The sequence below is a fragment of the Triturus cristatus genome, chromosome 10, assembly GCF_964204655.1.
Source record: "Triturus cristatus chromosome 10, aTriCri1.1, whole genome shotgun sequence".
Classification (NCBI taxonomy): Eukaryota; Metazoa; Chordata; class Amphibia; order Caudata; family Salamandridae; genus Triturus; species Triturus cristatus.
Window position 1 is genome coordinate 442,590,054 of NC_140593.1, and position 14,028 is coordinate 442,604,081.

At 40.6% G+C, this 14,028-nt stretch overlaps 1 long non-coding RNA gene across 1 annotated transcript in view; it reads right to left on the minus strand.

Moving 5' to 3' along the window:
- Positions 1 to 5,765: 5,765 nt before the first annotated feature.
- LOC146789587 (uncharacterized) overlaps positions 5,766 to 14,028 on the minus strand; it is an 89,831-nt gene continuing 81,568 nt past the window's right edge. Inside the window, exons 2-3 of the long non-coding RNA XR_014970127.1 lie at positions 10,531 to 10,600; positions 5,766 to 6,435 (exon numbers count right to left, since the gene is read on the minus strand). This is a non-coding gene — a long non-coding RNA (uncharacterized LOC146789587). The remainder of the gene's footprint in view (positions 6,436 to 10,530; positions 10,601 to 14,028) is intronic.

Sequence of the window (14,028 nt, forward strand, 5' to 3'; positions counted from 1 at the left end):
GATATGATGAGGGAACAAAGCACCAAAAGCAGTCACAATCAGTCCAGTGTTGAGGAGAATTAAAGCGTCCAAAAAACAAAATGGCTGCCACAATACTGAGGAAGAGTTTAGGAGCCCAAAATAAGTATGAGAAAAGCCAAAAAATAGGATAAAAAGACCTTCCTTCAGTGCAGGATATGTTCTGATGCCGTTCTTTGTCCAATTCCTATTGTTTCAGGATCGCGGGAACCGCATATTAATTACGACACTCCCGATGCGGCACGGAGCTCCGTTATCAGGCAGCCATCTTAGGCGCCGTGTGCGCGCTCCCAACAACTCTAGCTTATCTTAACAATAGGCTGCACATGGCTAGGAGCCACAAAAAGGGAACACTTCCACTACACTTGTCACTGGGGATTTTAATAGCATCTATGAATCCAGTGATGACTGTACAGCAATCTGTGCAGAAGAGGAAAAAGTCTGGGGGATCATTATCTTGATAGGTAATAAGACTAAAAATGTATTCTATGTGTGTGGCCAACTAGCCTCGCTTATATTTACCCATTGGCTTATGAGCCTGCTATGGACAGCGTGTTTGTGTGATTCTCACAGACATTTTACATACAATAATGGCTTTAGTAAAATAATAACATTTTGGAAATGGCTGTTATCGCATCATCCATACCTGTATGGTGACCATGTTGATAGTGTTGAGCATTGTACTTCAGACATTCCTGGCATTTGCTTCCTTATTTGTTTGTATTGGATTATACTATGCGTTCAGTTGTGTTCACTCATGCAAAAGCTCAGTAAAAAAATCATAACATCATGTTCGATCAATCCAGCTGAATGATCATGATTGACATGAAAATCGAGCAACATGTAGAGAGTGACCATTATTGCCTAATTCTTCTATTGATGAAACATGTCTAGCTATCTGCACCTTTGTAAATTAAAAGTAATAAAAATATTACTGTCTCCACAAATCAGAGGTGAATAAAATTGGATGGTGGGGAACCAAGCACATTTATGTCCTGGATGTATAATTTTGTAAACTTCATCCTAGAATTAGAAAATAATAAAAAGGTAAAGCCACACCAACTCGTTTTCCTACACAATTGTGAGGCAGGACATTTGGCAGTGTTTCTAATGAAGCAGCGGCTAAGAAGATACACAACAGTGTCTCCTTCCAATGGTTCGATACGAATTGTAACCTAGCAAATATAGTACCTCTACTAGCTATTAAAACAATGATAGGTAGAGAATCAAAAGCAAAAGATACCAGTAGTAAGCCATATTGAAAGAGAAAAAGCCGATGTGGGAATATAATAGATGGAAAGACCAGCTGGGAGCAGTAAGAACTAAAAATACCAACATGTTTCTGGTGTATAATAATATCTCATGGCAATTCTCAAGTTATCCTTAGGCCAAATGTTCATATCACAAACGACTGTTGGAATACTCACTACTCACTACTTTATTTAGTAAAATGTATAGAAATTGAAGGGATACACATCCTTAGCTGCAGTGTCAGTAAGGATATAGAACTATTTTTATTAAATGAAGTTATGCAGGCATTTAAAAAGCAAATAAGGGGCAAACCACCCGGCCTGAACAAAACACTGGTGAATGTATTCAAATCCAACCCAGTGTTATGGAAGAACTACATCGTATATGTGAGCAATGCATTTTTAAGAGGCGCACTTAGTCACCCAACTTAGATAAACGCAGAAATCGCGCAGTTATATTAAACAAAAGGTGATGGAAATAATCCAGCCAATTATTGCCCAAAAAGCCTCTTAGATAACATTAAAAAAATATGTTGATGTGTCTTACATGGAAGACTAGAAAACAGAGCTGAGAATAATAGGATTCTGTCTCTCTCCCAAGCCGGATTTCGGACGACGACCCGAACGCATAACCAGGAATTCCGATTTTATCTATTTGTTCGGAAAGCAACTCTATATATATTCGTAAACCTGCCGCCTGCCTTTGACAGTGTCCCAAGAAATCTGTTATGGACATCGCTGCTTGCCAATGGCATTGTACTGGGGTTGGTTAATTTGTTGAATTGATTAAATAGCAGAAATACAGCGAAAGTATGCTGAGGTGCAACATGTGAAACTGCAGTGCCTTTGCCGATCAAAATGGGTGCCCGTCAGGGCTGTTCACTAGGTCCTCTACTGTTTCCCCTATATATTAACTGGGTAGTGGAAGCTGTGCGCTTTACTGGTCTCCTAGACACCAGGGGCCTTCAGAACCTACTGGATACGTTTGGTGAGTTTTGCACAAAAATTGGCTAGCAATCAATACATCACACACAAAGCTAGTGATGTTTTGTCCTCACAATGGGCGGGTTCACAAACAACTTTACCCTGGACGCCTCCGACATAGTGCAAGCAAGAAAATGTCCATACCTAGGAACTGACCCAACAAACAGTGCAAAATGGAAGAAGCATGAACAAAGGTGTAGCACTCTCCTAGCACAGCATGTGAGAGAAATCTTAACCTTTGCAAGTGGGAAGAGCAGGAACTTAGTTTCCGCCACTATTGAGGTGTATAGGCCATGAAACCAGAATGATGCTCTGTATGGAGCAGAGATCTGTGGCTATTCTGATCATCGAGAGCTACCTTGCCATAAAAGAGCATTCATTAAAAATCTATTAAAGTTGCCTTCGAGCACTCTAATAGTGCCATTGATTCTCTGCCTTGGGATGCTAGATATCGCTAGGATAGCCAAGCTGCAACCCGTCTTATACTGGGTCCGGGTATGGGGCACACTTGTACTGGAGCAATATAAGAAGGCACTGCAGGAAGTATTGTACCTTACTGGAAGTGACTCATTAGATTGGTTGAAATATGTGCTAACCCTTTTATTACAGGTCTGATTCATCAACTAACCCTGAATCTATAACCCAGTGAACCACGAGGAAGATCAAAGTTACATACAAAAGTGTTAAATGGAAATGCTATATTCTGACCTGACCAAGGATGTGTTAAACATGGCCTCTCTTGACAGGTGGTGCTATTCTGTTTTTGAGACTTATCTGGATGAGGTAGATCCATCATTGGGCCCAAATTTGAATAGAATAGGACACTTTACCCCGCATTTTTTACTCCGCATGCCATTACCCCACATTTTTTACTCCGCATTAACTTTTACAACGCAGGGATTTACAATGCAATCCGTTAAAACGCATTCCCCATTCCAACACAATTACTATTCTAACTCCAAGAGGCATTACTTTGGGGAATGCTTTGTAACAGTTTTGCGGTGTAAAGCCCTGCGTTGTAAAAGTTAGTGCGGAGTACAAGATGCGGGGTAAAGGATGTTTCCCATTTGAATATGATGCTAAGACTTTGCACGTTGCCCCTTAACAATTTACCCTGTAAATGGGGAAAGATCATGGCAAAACGAATCATTGTTATAAGTGCCAGGAATGCAATGAAGATTAAATTAATGTATTTTTCTTTGGTCCAGTGTACAGCAACCTTAAAGTAAAATGGCTTAAGCACTTCATGAATATAGGTATCTGTAACATGGGCTTTGCTGTACATTTAATTACATCAGAAACTTTAAGGACTGTGCTGTTTGTCATGTCTTGCTTTTAACTCAATGCCTGGAAAATTAGGAAATTTTAAAACTTTTACAAATCTTAAACATCTCTTCTTTTAGCTTGGATTTAACTTGTCCATGTATAATGTGTGATAGTATTCAAAATAATGTTTAGTGGCTTTTACTTACTCCTCTATGTTTATGGGCATTGTCTCGAAATAAACTATTACTTTCTGACTTACTTGATGATGGCCCACTAGATAGTATCACCAATGAGCATTCATAAGATGAAATGCAATACTACAGGGGATAGAAATGACAGATTTGAAAAAAGGAACTCAACCTGTGATTATTTGAGCTGGCACATATTATTTGAGCTAAAATTCCAAAGCAGCATCTATCAGCATGAATATCCTCAGATCATAAGGGTACCCTGAAAAGAAAGTCCTTTGTAAATAGAGTTGGATGGCCACAGTAGTAGACATGGGCAAATCAGAACCAGATTATGATGCTCTGGGCAGTGTTATAGATGAATCTTTCCTGTTTGCTTATGCTGATTTTGTATATAGGGCATTAAGCTTCACCTTGGCATGCATACAACATTTGCCCGTATTTTTGGAAAAGGAAATATATTATAATTTAGGCCTGATACAGTGATAAAGTAATATGCAAAGAGTTAATGAGCAGGTAAACAAGTTTTTAATAGACCCTTATAACCCACAGTAACAGGATATACTGGCCATTACATACCCACTCCAACTTGGCTCGGGCCTATAACAAAGAACCAGGACAATAATGTCCGGACTAGCTCTTTACAGTGGGCTTAAAGGCTATTAGAACATTATGCCGTGTGACAGCTGAGTGTTCTAATTAAAAACAAAAGCCTCCCCGGAGGTACAAGGTGTTTAAAAAAAAACACAAGCGTCTCATGCATTGTTTCACCTCACCACTGTGAATGTTTAAACTAGGGAGAAAGAGGAGCAGCTGATGAGAATTCCCCCCTCCCTTCTTTCAATACTCCAGTGACACTGTGAGCTATGGGAGGTGGGAGGGGGAAGGCTTGCTGTTTCCTCTGTTCCCCAGCCCCTGCCTCTCCCACTCCCCTTTGCAATCCACATATCCTGCACAGCCAGGGCAGAGGGAAGGTCAGAGGGTGTAGTTAAAACACTGAAATGTTGATAGCAGCGGGCTTATACCAGTGTTTAGAGTCCGCTGCTGTGCCACTGTCTTAAATTGAACTCTAAACATTCTAATGTTCTAATATAGCTTTATAGCCCACCATAGCAGGCAGCAGGCTATACTGGCCATGAATGGCCTGCTCCAATGTTATAGGCCATGCCAAAGGTGAGGGCCTATAACATGGAAGCAGGGCTTTTATGGCCAGTGTAGCCCGCTTTGGCAGGCTATAAGGTTATTAGAACGTTCTGCCCCATGAGTGCAGAATGTTCTAATAGAAAACAAGCCTTGTGGGAGATTCAGGGACTTACCACACCTTGCGCTTCTGAAACTTCAGTGTCTTTCACAGCTTTTGCTGTGTACACCTGGCTGTTACTTGTGTGCGCACATACAGCGTGAGCTGTGAAAGTGGGCAACAATCATCCTTTTTCTCCTTGGGCTGTGGAAAAATGTCCTCATTTGACAGAGTTGAGGGAGCTGAGCTGAATTCCCCAATCTCTGCACCTGAGGCTTCAGTGACACTATCAGCAAAGGGAGGAGGAAAGGGGAAAGGTTTGCTCTGTGCTCTTCTGCACAGGCTCTGCCTCTCACTTCCCCTTCCTAATCCACAAATTCTGGAGATGGAGGGGAAAGAGAGAGTTAAAGGCTATGTATTAGAACATTGTAATGTTGAGAGCAGCTGACCTACGCCAGCTTTTATATGCCAGTGCTGCTCCATTGTCTTCAATGGATCTCTCAAAATTCCAGTGTTCAAACATAGCCTTATAGACACTGATACAGATCAGGGTACCTAAAATATGCCCACTACCACGGATAGAGTAATTACACAGTTACACGCACATATATTCATCATACGCTAGGGCCCATTTCACTAACATACACTCAAATACTCTACCAGCAGCAAACCTGTGGGAAGAAAACTCCTAAAACACCCTGCATCTATATCTAGGCGATAGGACCAGTTTAGTGGTTGCCTGACATAATATAAACAATCTATAAACAATAATCAAACATAATTGAATAAATGACAAGTAAAGAAACAACCAACACCATATTTAAAAGTTATATTGCTTTATCTAAAACTAGTCAGAGTAAATCAGAATAAATCATTTCTCATAGTTACCTATTCTAACTAGTGTCAGAACGGGTCAGGACCAGTCTCTCAAAAGTCTTTTCAGGATAAGGTCCTCAGCATCAGTCCTCAGCAACGCAAGTTCACGCGGCAAAGGCGACGGAAAAGAGTGGGGAGAGCCCTCCCTAAGCTAGCAATTTTATAATGCAAAATACAATGAAAACACACATGAATTCGACAAGTAAAACTGTATCACTGAGCAGAATGAGAAGGAAGGGATGTAACTTTGCAACATCTTGAAATCTCCGCTCAGGAAAAGTCATAATACATAAACCACGGAACAGGAACCAAGAATTTGAAACTATTAAAGTATCCATCTTGTTCACTTCCCTCGGCAAACCGGCTTTAGCACAATGTTCTTTCAGAAGCCCTTTGTTCACCAAGGACAACTCATTTCTTTTGGAGATCCTCCAAACTTGCTGATGTCCTCCCGGAAATTTCCATATAAGGACTACGGTCAGTTGTCTGTAACCGAATTCCAGCAGGGGTCTCCCTTGTCACATCACAGATTTCGCCTGTACCAGAGCTCAGCCAGGCTTCAAATTATTCTCAGTTATTTTCATGAAGGCCTCCATAGGCCACAATAGACCATCTTTAATTAAAGAGACAAAATAAAGATTACTACATCATAATGATTAAACAGTGTTAACCCCACTAACACCCTTATGTGTATGCATTTATCTAGCTTTGCGACATAAAAAAGCATTAATTCAGACAGCATTTTGTGCTTAAAATAAATAGCACACAGCAACATTTAAACATGAAAACTTGCACGTTATTGTGAATACATAAACAGCACACACATGCTGACCCTCGTGTAACCTTCTCTTGTGTTAGGACAAACAGGTTGATTAGTGAAACACACTTGCACAAAACTAATAATTAGTTGTTAATTATTAATAATTAATAAAACGCATAGACATGCCAGAGCTTCAAAAACCCCAGAATTTTCTAACAGAAAACTCTGCTCCAGCAACACCATAGCGAGCTCTAGTGGCCATTAAAGGGCCACTCCAGTGTTGGTTTGGGCCTAGAAATAAGGAGCGGGACTTTGCTGGCCGGTATAGCCTGCTACAGTCAGCTATAAGGCTAATATATTACGCCCCATGAGTACAGAATGTGAACATTTTAAAAAGCCTCCTGGGAGACGCAGGGGGGGTTAACAACATCGCGGATTCTGCTCGACCTGTGTGCAGCATTTGACACGCGCTCCCATAAGATCTTTCTGCAACTGCTACGGGAGTTCGGCTTCAGTGGCTAAGCCCTCTCCTGGTTTACATCTTTCTTGGCTGATAGGACTTTTCAAGTCATTTCTCCGCCCTTCCAATCCCACACCCAACCATTATGTTGCACTGCACTGAGCCTTACTCTGTTAAAAATTGACATCCGGCCGTTGGCAGCAAAAGCTTGCAACAACTCCCTGGTGACATATGCCGATGACACTCAGTTGGTGTTCTCCTTTTCTAATGATCCTAGCCACGACTCTGTGAACTTTCAGGAGGACCTGATTGCCATCCCCGAATGTATGGTGGCCAACTGTTTTCAATTGAACTCTACTAAATCAGAAATCCTTCTTATAGGAAGGAATACCCATCTATGGGGCAACCAATGGTGGCCCCCATGCTTGGCTCACCCCGCTGCCAAAACCAGCTGTTAAGAACCTGGGTGTCTGGGTGAACTGCACCCTTTTCTTTGATGCCTAAGCTACTTCAGTAGCAGGCACCTGTTTTGGACTTCTACGGGTCCTAAAGCCCATCCTAGGACTCTTTGACTCCCACACTCTTCAGATTAAAGCCCAATCTACCGTTCTGGCTAGGTTGGACTACTGCAATACGCTGCTCCTCAGTTCAAACAAATCGGTGATGAAAAGGCTCCATCAAGCCCAGAATGCCGTGGCACGTACACTTTTTGTGCTTCCTACGCATTTGCACCAAATCTATTTCGAACAGATTGAAAGCAACCAAGATAAAGCAAGATCATTTTCTATTTACATGTGACGTTAAAAATGTGAATATCAATATTTCCTACAAGGATGGATTGGCAGCGGTTGAGAGCCTTCTATTATCTAGAAGTGTATTTATTGAAGAAAGGAATATATTTATTTCTTGAAATATTATATTTGGGGACTTGTTTAGTCGGAGGGCTGTAAAGGGGTGGTCCTAATACTCCATTAAGATTGCTATCCACCAATCATATTAAAAAGTGAAAATATCACTGGGTTGCCATCAGTGGAACCTCTGCTAGCTCTACCCAATGGTAAGTTATGACTCCATGGTTTGTTCGCCACAGGATCAACAGGATTATGTAATGGTCGCCCCACCATATAAGGGGAGTGGAACTGTCACAAATTATACCTGCGAGAGTCTGCCATGCACAGCATGGTGGACACAAGCACGCAATAGAAGGAAAATGTGAAATGGCCCTGACACGCAGGGAGAAAACCCCCTTCACACTGGTAAACACAACTCCATGTTGGCCATTTGCTTTTTAGGGTTCATTTCTGTAAACAGAAAACATTTCCTCAGCGAGCGCATTAAACATGGAGGTTGCTTGACAATTCTGCAGTGCTTTGAATGTAGTCGCCTCACTTACGGCTTTTCTCATAGTACAGAAATCCTAGTCAGGCATATGGGGATATCCATTTACGGCAGAAAGTCCTCTGCTCCCTCGGCAGTCTGTCTGCCAGAGTTTAAATGGTCCTCTTGAGTTTGTACCACAACTATTTTAGTGTTAAAGACCAAATCTATGTGCAAACACTTGGCTGTGTAGTGGGTAGTAATCTATCTCTATCATATGCTAATATTTACTTGCATATAATATAATTGAAGCCGATTCTGTGGAATTCTGATGAAAAGGTCTTATTTTGATTTTGTTGCTTTTTATTGAAACTGTTGTTTAAGCTGGGATTGATTCAGAACTTGAACTAAAAGCACTTTTAAAAGGTTTATTAAAATGACCTCACATAATTCAACTAATATTGCAAAAGGGAAATGCACTTTCTTGACATCAATGTAGTTACTAGGAATTAAGGTTTTGATTTGCGTTTATATGTTAAAAAAACTGATAGGAACAATTGCTCATTAGCCATGAGTTTTTATCCTGAGGCAACTACAACAGGCTTAACATTAAGCCAATTATTGAGAGAGAAAATAATAGTTTCAGACCTAAAAATGTACGCAAACAGAGAAGAAGAAATACTGCACCAATTTAGACACAGAAAATACGCAGAGGAAACCTTAAATTATGCAAGTGGAAAGATTAAAATAATCACCAGACATGAAGCATTAGAAACATCAGGGAAAAGGGATATAGAGGGTTGCATGAACACTGTTATTCCATGCAGTATTCAATCAAACCCCATTGTAGTCATTATAATGTATATTATTGTGGCATTTATATAGCGCGTCATGCCCCATTGTGTGGCACCAAAGCTCACTTTCGGATTGGCAGCATACTACACTGTCAGGGAATGCGTGGCTGATGGTATTTTTTATGTGGGAAGCTTTTTGTTGTCATACATGAGTAACCAGTGAGGTGCTCTTAGATTGTCTTGGGGTACAGTACCTGTGTGTGTAGTGGAGGATAAATGAAAGATAGTCGTGGAAAAATGTAAATGGACTTAGATAGTGGCTAGCTATCACTCTGATGATCCCGTGTTAGGTTTCAGGGGTTTTTTTTTATGCTAGAGGCTGGGGAGACAGACATGAATCTACCTGGATTGCCTGTGTTATAGATAGTCCAGTAAAGGGGAGCAGAAAGACTAAGGGGCCTATTCACAAGCTACATGTTTAGTAGTAATACAATAGCAGTACCCATGTAGCACAAACCTACAGGTGGAGGTCTCAGCCTTTGCCTCTCCTATCTTTCATGTGTGGCGATCTCCACAAACATACACCTATGTTTAAGTAGTAAATGTGAAGGGGACAGTGGAGTGGCTTGAGAATGGGGAATACTTACTTCTAGATCAGAGGGTCTTTAGGGAGGAGTAAGGAGAGGTTACCGTAGGATTAGGGAGGGGTTTAGGGTAAGCAGATTTATATTCACAAACTGCACCTCTAAAGTTACTAAAGCCAAAATAGGCGCAAACATTAGTAAATGTACTCCAGCTCAGACCTGAAGTAAGTCCAGCACCAAACATTGCCAACCACAGGTACTGCAACACTGTCCCATAGAAACGTATTGAGGCAGTGACTTAGACTAACACTGAATATGAAATCATGTTAAAATAAATTAATTTCAGCTTCTCAAAAATACATGAAAATGTAATCAAATGTTAAAACATATATATACACACACACACACACAGTGTATATGAATAATTTAATTATAAAAGAATGTAATAACCATTTTAATTTAAAAAGAATTGCGACTACTTTTTTTAAAGAATTAAATTAATTTACATTAATTCTGCACATAACTGATAGTCATATTTACTACATAACACTTAAATATGAACATTTTAATTTACTTTTTTTAAATCTTTTAAAAAATAATTTTAATTGAATCGAATGTAGTTAAATGAATTAAATAATTAATATAAAATTAATTCATCCCACCCCCTCAATTCAGGGAGTGGAGACATTTAAGTTTACAATTTGTAGTAAATTTACATTTGTAAATGGTGAATAGGCAAAATTAGTAAAGTTATTACGAAGTGCATGAGAAAAATATACTAACGTAAGTTTACCTTTGTGAATAGGCCACTAAATATTTAGGCAGCTACACAGCACCAACCTCGTCAGAGAAGCAGCGGGGCTCTGTATGCGTGTAGACAAAAAAACAAAATAGATAATTAAAGATGGCTCAATGATCCCTATGGAAATATGTGCAAGGCAAAAATGCTGTCAAATAAGTAAAATGGTGCCAAATGGTCAACAATGGGAGTTAGCAGGAGCCATACACATTTCTTAAGTAAGGAATTCTACCTTCTTCTGTTCAAATACACCTCATGAGCAAGGAAAGGAGTGGGCAACCTGAACAGAAACTGCACAATCTATAAAGCTTCACATTTCACTTCCTGCTAGGCTAAAGGAGGTCAATATTGTGAGCAGGGTTCATGCCCCAAACCTCTCTCATGCTTCATAATGCCCCCAAATGCGGATGAGCATTAGTCAGGCAAGTGCTCGTTGGGCCATGGCTCAGATCCTTCTCAGTACACAGAGAAAATGGTCCCAGTGAATAGTTGCATATGTGAAAAGGGAAACAATAAATCTATGAAGAATTTGGAAGCCCGAGATGAAAGAAACATGTTACGTTCAATGTACAGTGTTATTTAATCACACTGGACACACAATGATTTATAACATTAGTTAACACAGTTTAAAAAAAATACAGTGCCCCAGGGAGGGGAGGGGGGATGGTGAGGGTGATGTGATTAGAGGTGAGGATGTGAGAGTAAATATGAATAAAGTGTAAATCACAAAATATATTATTTACAAAGCAAAAGGGCTCATATTTAGAGCCACTTTATTCACATAATATCAAAAACGTTAGATAGCCATTTTGTATAGCAAAAGAGCACCGTGATGAATCGCTGTTGTTCAAACTGGCTAGTGTGTCAGATGTCGACGTTTCAACCCCAAGAGAATGGTAGGTTGTTGTGTCCCTTACTGCGGGGTCTTCCTCAGGACAGGAGTGTGGTAGTGGGGGCAAGGAGGGGGTGGTTACCATATAGAGGCCCGTTATTGTGGCCAGGAGGGGAGAATAAGGGCGCGTGGGCTCCAAAGTGGCGAGCGAAAGCATCAACTTAAATGAGTATTAATCCCTGTAGTGGTGAAAAAGGGCCATTCATGAAAAATCAGCTGGGCCTCGGAAAATGTTCAATTCTCATGTATGTAAGGAATCGGGTAAATGAAACTCCGTTGTATAGCGTCTCGCTGCATGAAAGTCGTCTCGCTCCGTGAAGTAGACTGTCTGCTTCACGGAGCGAGACGACTTTCATGCAGCGAGACACTAGCCAGTTTGAACAACAGCGATTCATCACGGTGCTCTTTTGCTATACAACATGGCTATCTAACGTTTTGATATTATGTGAATAACGTGGCTCTAAATATTAGCTCTTTTGCTTTGTAAATAATATATTTTGTGATTTACACATTATTCACATTCACTCCCACATCCTTACCTATAATCACATCACCCTCACCATCCCCCTCCCCTCCCTGGGGCACTGTATTTTCTTTAAACTGTGTTAACTAATGCTATAAATCATTGTGTGTCCAGTGTGATTAAATAACACTGTACATTGAACGTAACACGTTTCTTTCATCTCTTGCTTCCAAATTCTTAATAGATTTATTGTTTCCCTTTTCACATTTGCAACTATTCACCGGGACCATTTTCTCTGTGTACTGTCTAATACCCAGGTCCCAGTGACTTTATTGGGTTTACCCTTTCAGGTAACAGATCCTTCTCAGGCTGACACGTCACACTCAAGAGTGAGACATTCTGCACGTGCGAAAGTGAGAGATAAAGTGCTTGGTAGATTAATCCCTCTGCCGCACATGAACAGATTGGCCGCCCCTGCAACTTTCTGTCTTCACCTCTCCATACACGCACAATACATTCACAAAATAATTTACCACCATTGTAGCATACAGAGTAATTTGCTTGAGTTTGGAATCAATTTGCAATGACAAGCCAAAGCAGTGTTTACTGGAAAACTAAACTGAAGGGCATGATAGTCAACGTAGATTATGGTACAAAAAGAAACAGCACACAGTAAACGTAACAACTCTAGACAGGGTACTTTTTCGTACTTTGATTGCAATAAAGCAACATCTTAACACAAAACTAAGTCAGCCACCTCTAAGTGGGAAGACAATTCCCCAGAAATATTTTGGAAAAATGTTATACTCATAATTTACTAGTTTATATATTTATGTGCATAGACTCTACAATCTACATGCCAGGACATCTGGATCAGCAAATGATACATCATGTACACCCAGACCTGAATGCCCTCCATTGGGTACCAGTGGAGTTAGAGATCATGATCAAAATACAATGTTTTGTGCACAAGGCGTAATGAACCTTCTGTGCCCATCATCCACCTTTCACTTGATCCAGCACTGATCAGTCAAAGGGCTAAACCATGGTGGTCGACCATTGTGAGCACAGGACCACAAACTCTAATGATAATAATGTGTTTTGTTTATGTAGCACTTCCTACTATGCTCCTCCTACTTCTTCCACATTTTGTACTGTTTGTCACTTATGGTTACTGAGTTTGTTTGGTAATTAATGACTATAAAGGTGGTGGGTTGTATCTTGAATCTATGGTTGTTTGTTTTGATTCCGAGTTCTTGTTCTATCTTGTTGTTCCACATTCCACTTCAACCTGTTTTGTCTGTCACTCTTTCAGTTGAGGGATGTGGCAGGTTTGCTAGGTCAAAAGGTCCTCACCGGGGCAAGGTAAGCACCACCTTCTTAGGTGTTTGGGCCCATTTGCCCCTGAGGGCCCTGAGCAGATGTGTTATATTTGATAAAGGATCACTAAATATTCTAAGAAAATCAGTTTATAACGATCATCAAATGTAAACATACCAGACTGAGCTTCATTAGCGGACTGTTTAATATCTAGCGGCTTTTTATATGGTCTGTGGATAGTGGGAAAAACAAAGGTGCGCTGGGCACACCTGACAATTCGAGCAGTCAGTTCAAAAGCAAGAAAGCTTGAAATGCTGTCCAGCAGATCCTTGGGTGTTTGTTTGGTTTATTCAATTTTATACAAAGCAAACTGTTACCTAAGAAGGTATCCTGGTGCTTAGCTACCAGAACCAGTCCAGACATGTGCAAATGCCTAAAAGTTTTCAAGGCTTTCCTGAAAGCATACAGGTTGCTGATGGAGGAGAGGGGAGCGAGCTCAGCATGCTGTTCCAACGACTGACTGCTAGTACAGAGAACGCTCTGCCACCGATCCACGCTTTCTTAAATTTGGGAATCTTAAGAAAGTTGGCATTAGCTGAACGTAGCGATCTAGGCAGAATGTAACATTGTAATTTTTGTCAAAGTCCAAAAGGTCCAGTATGATGAAAGGCTTTGTGCACTATGCACTGTGATTTAAACTGAATTTGCTTGGCTACAGGGAGCTAATGTAGGGAATTCAGAGCTGCTGTGGTAGAAGAGTGACGGGGCAGAGAAAGAGCGGGTTTTGCAGCTGCCGCCTGTATACGATGCAGGCGCT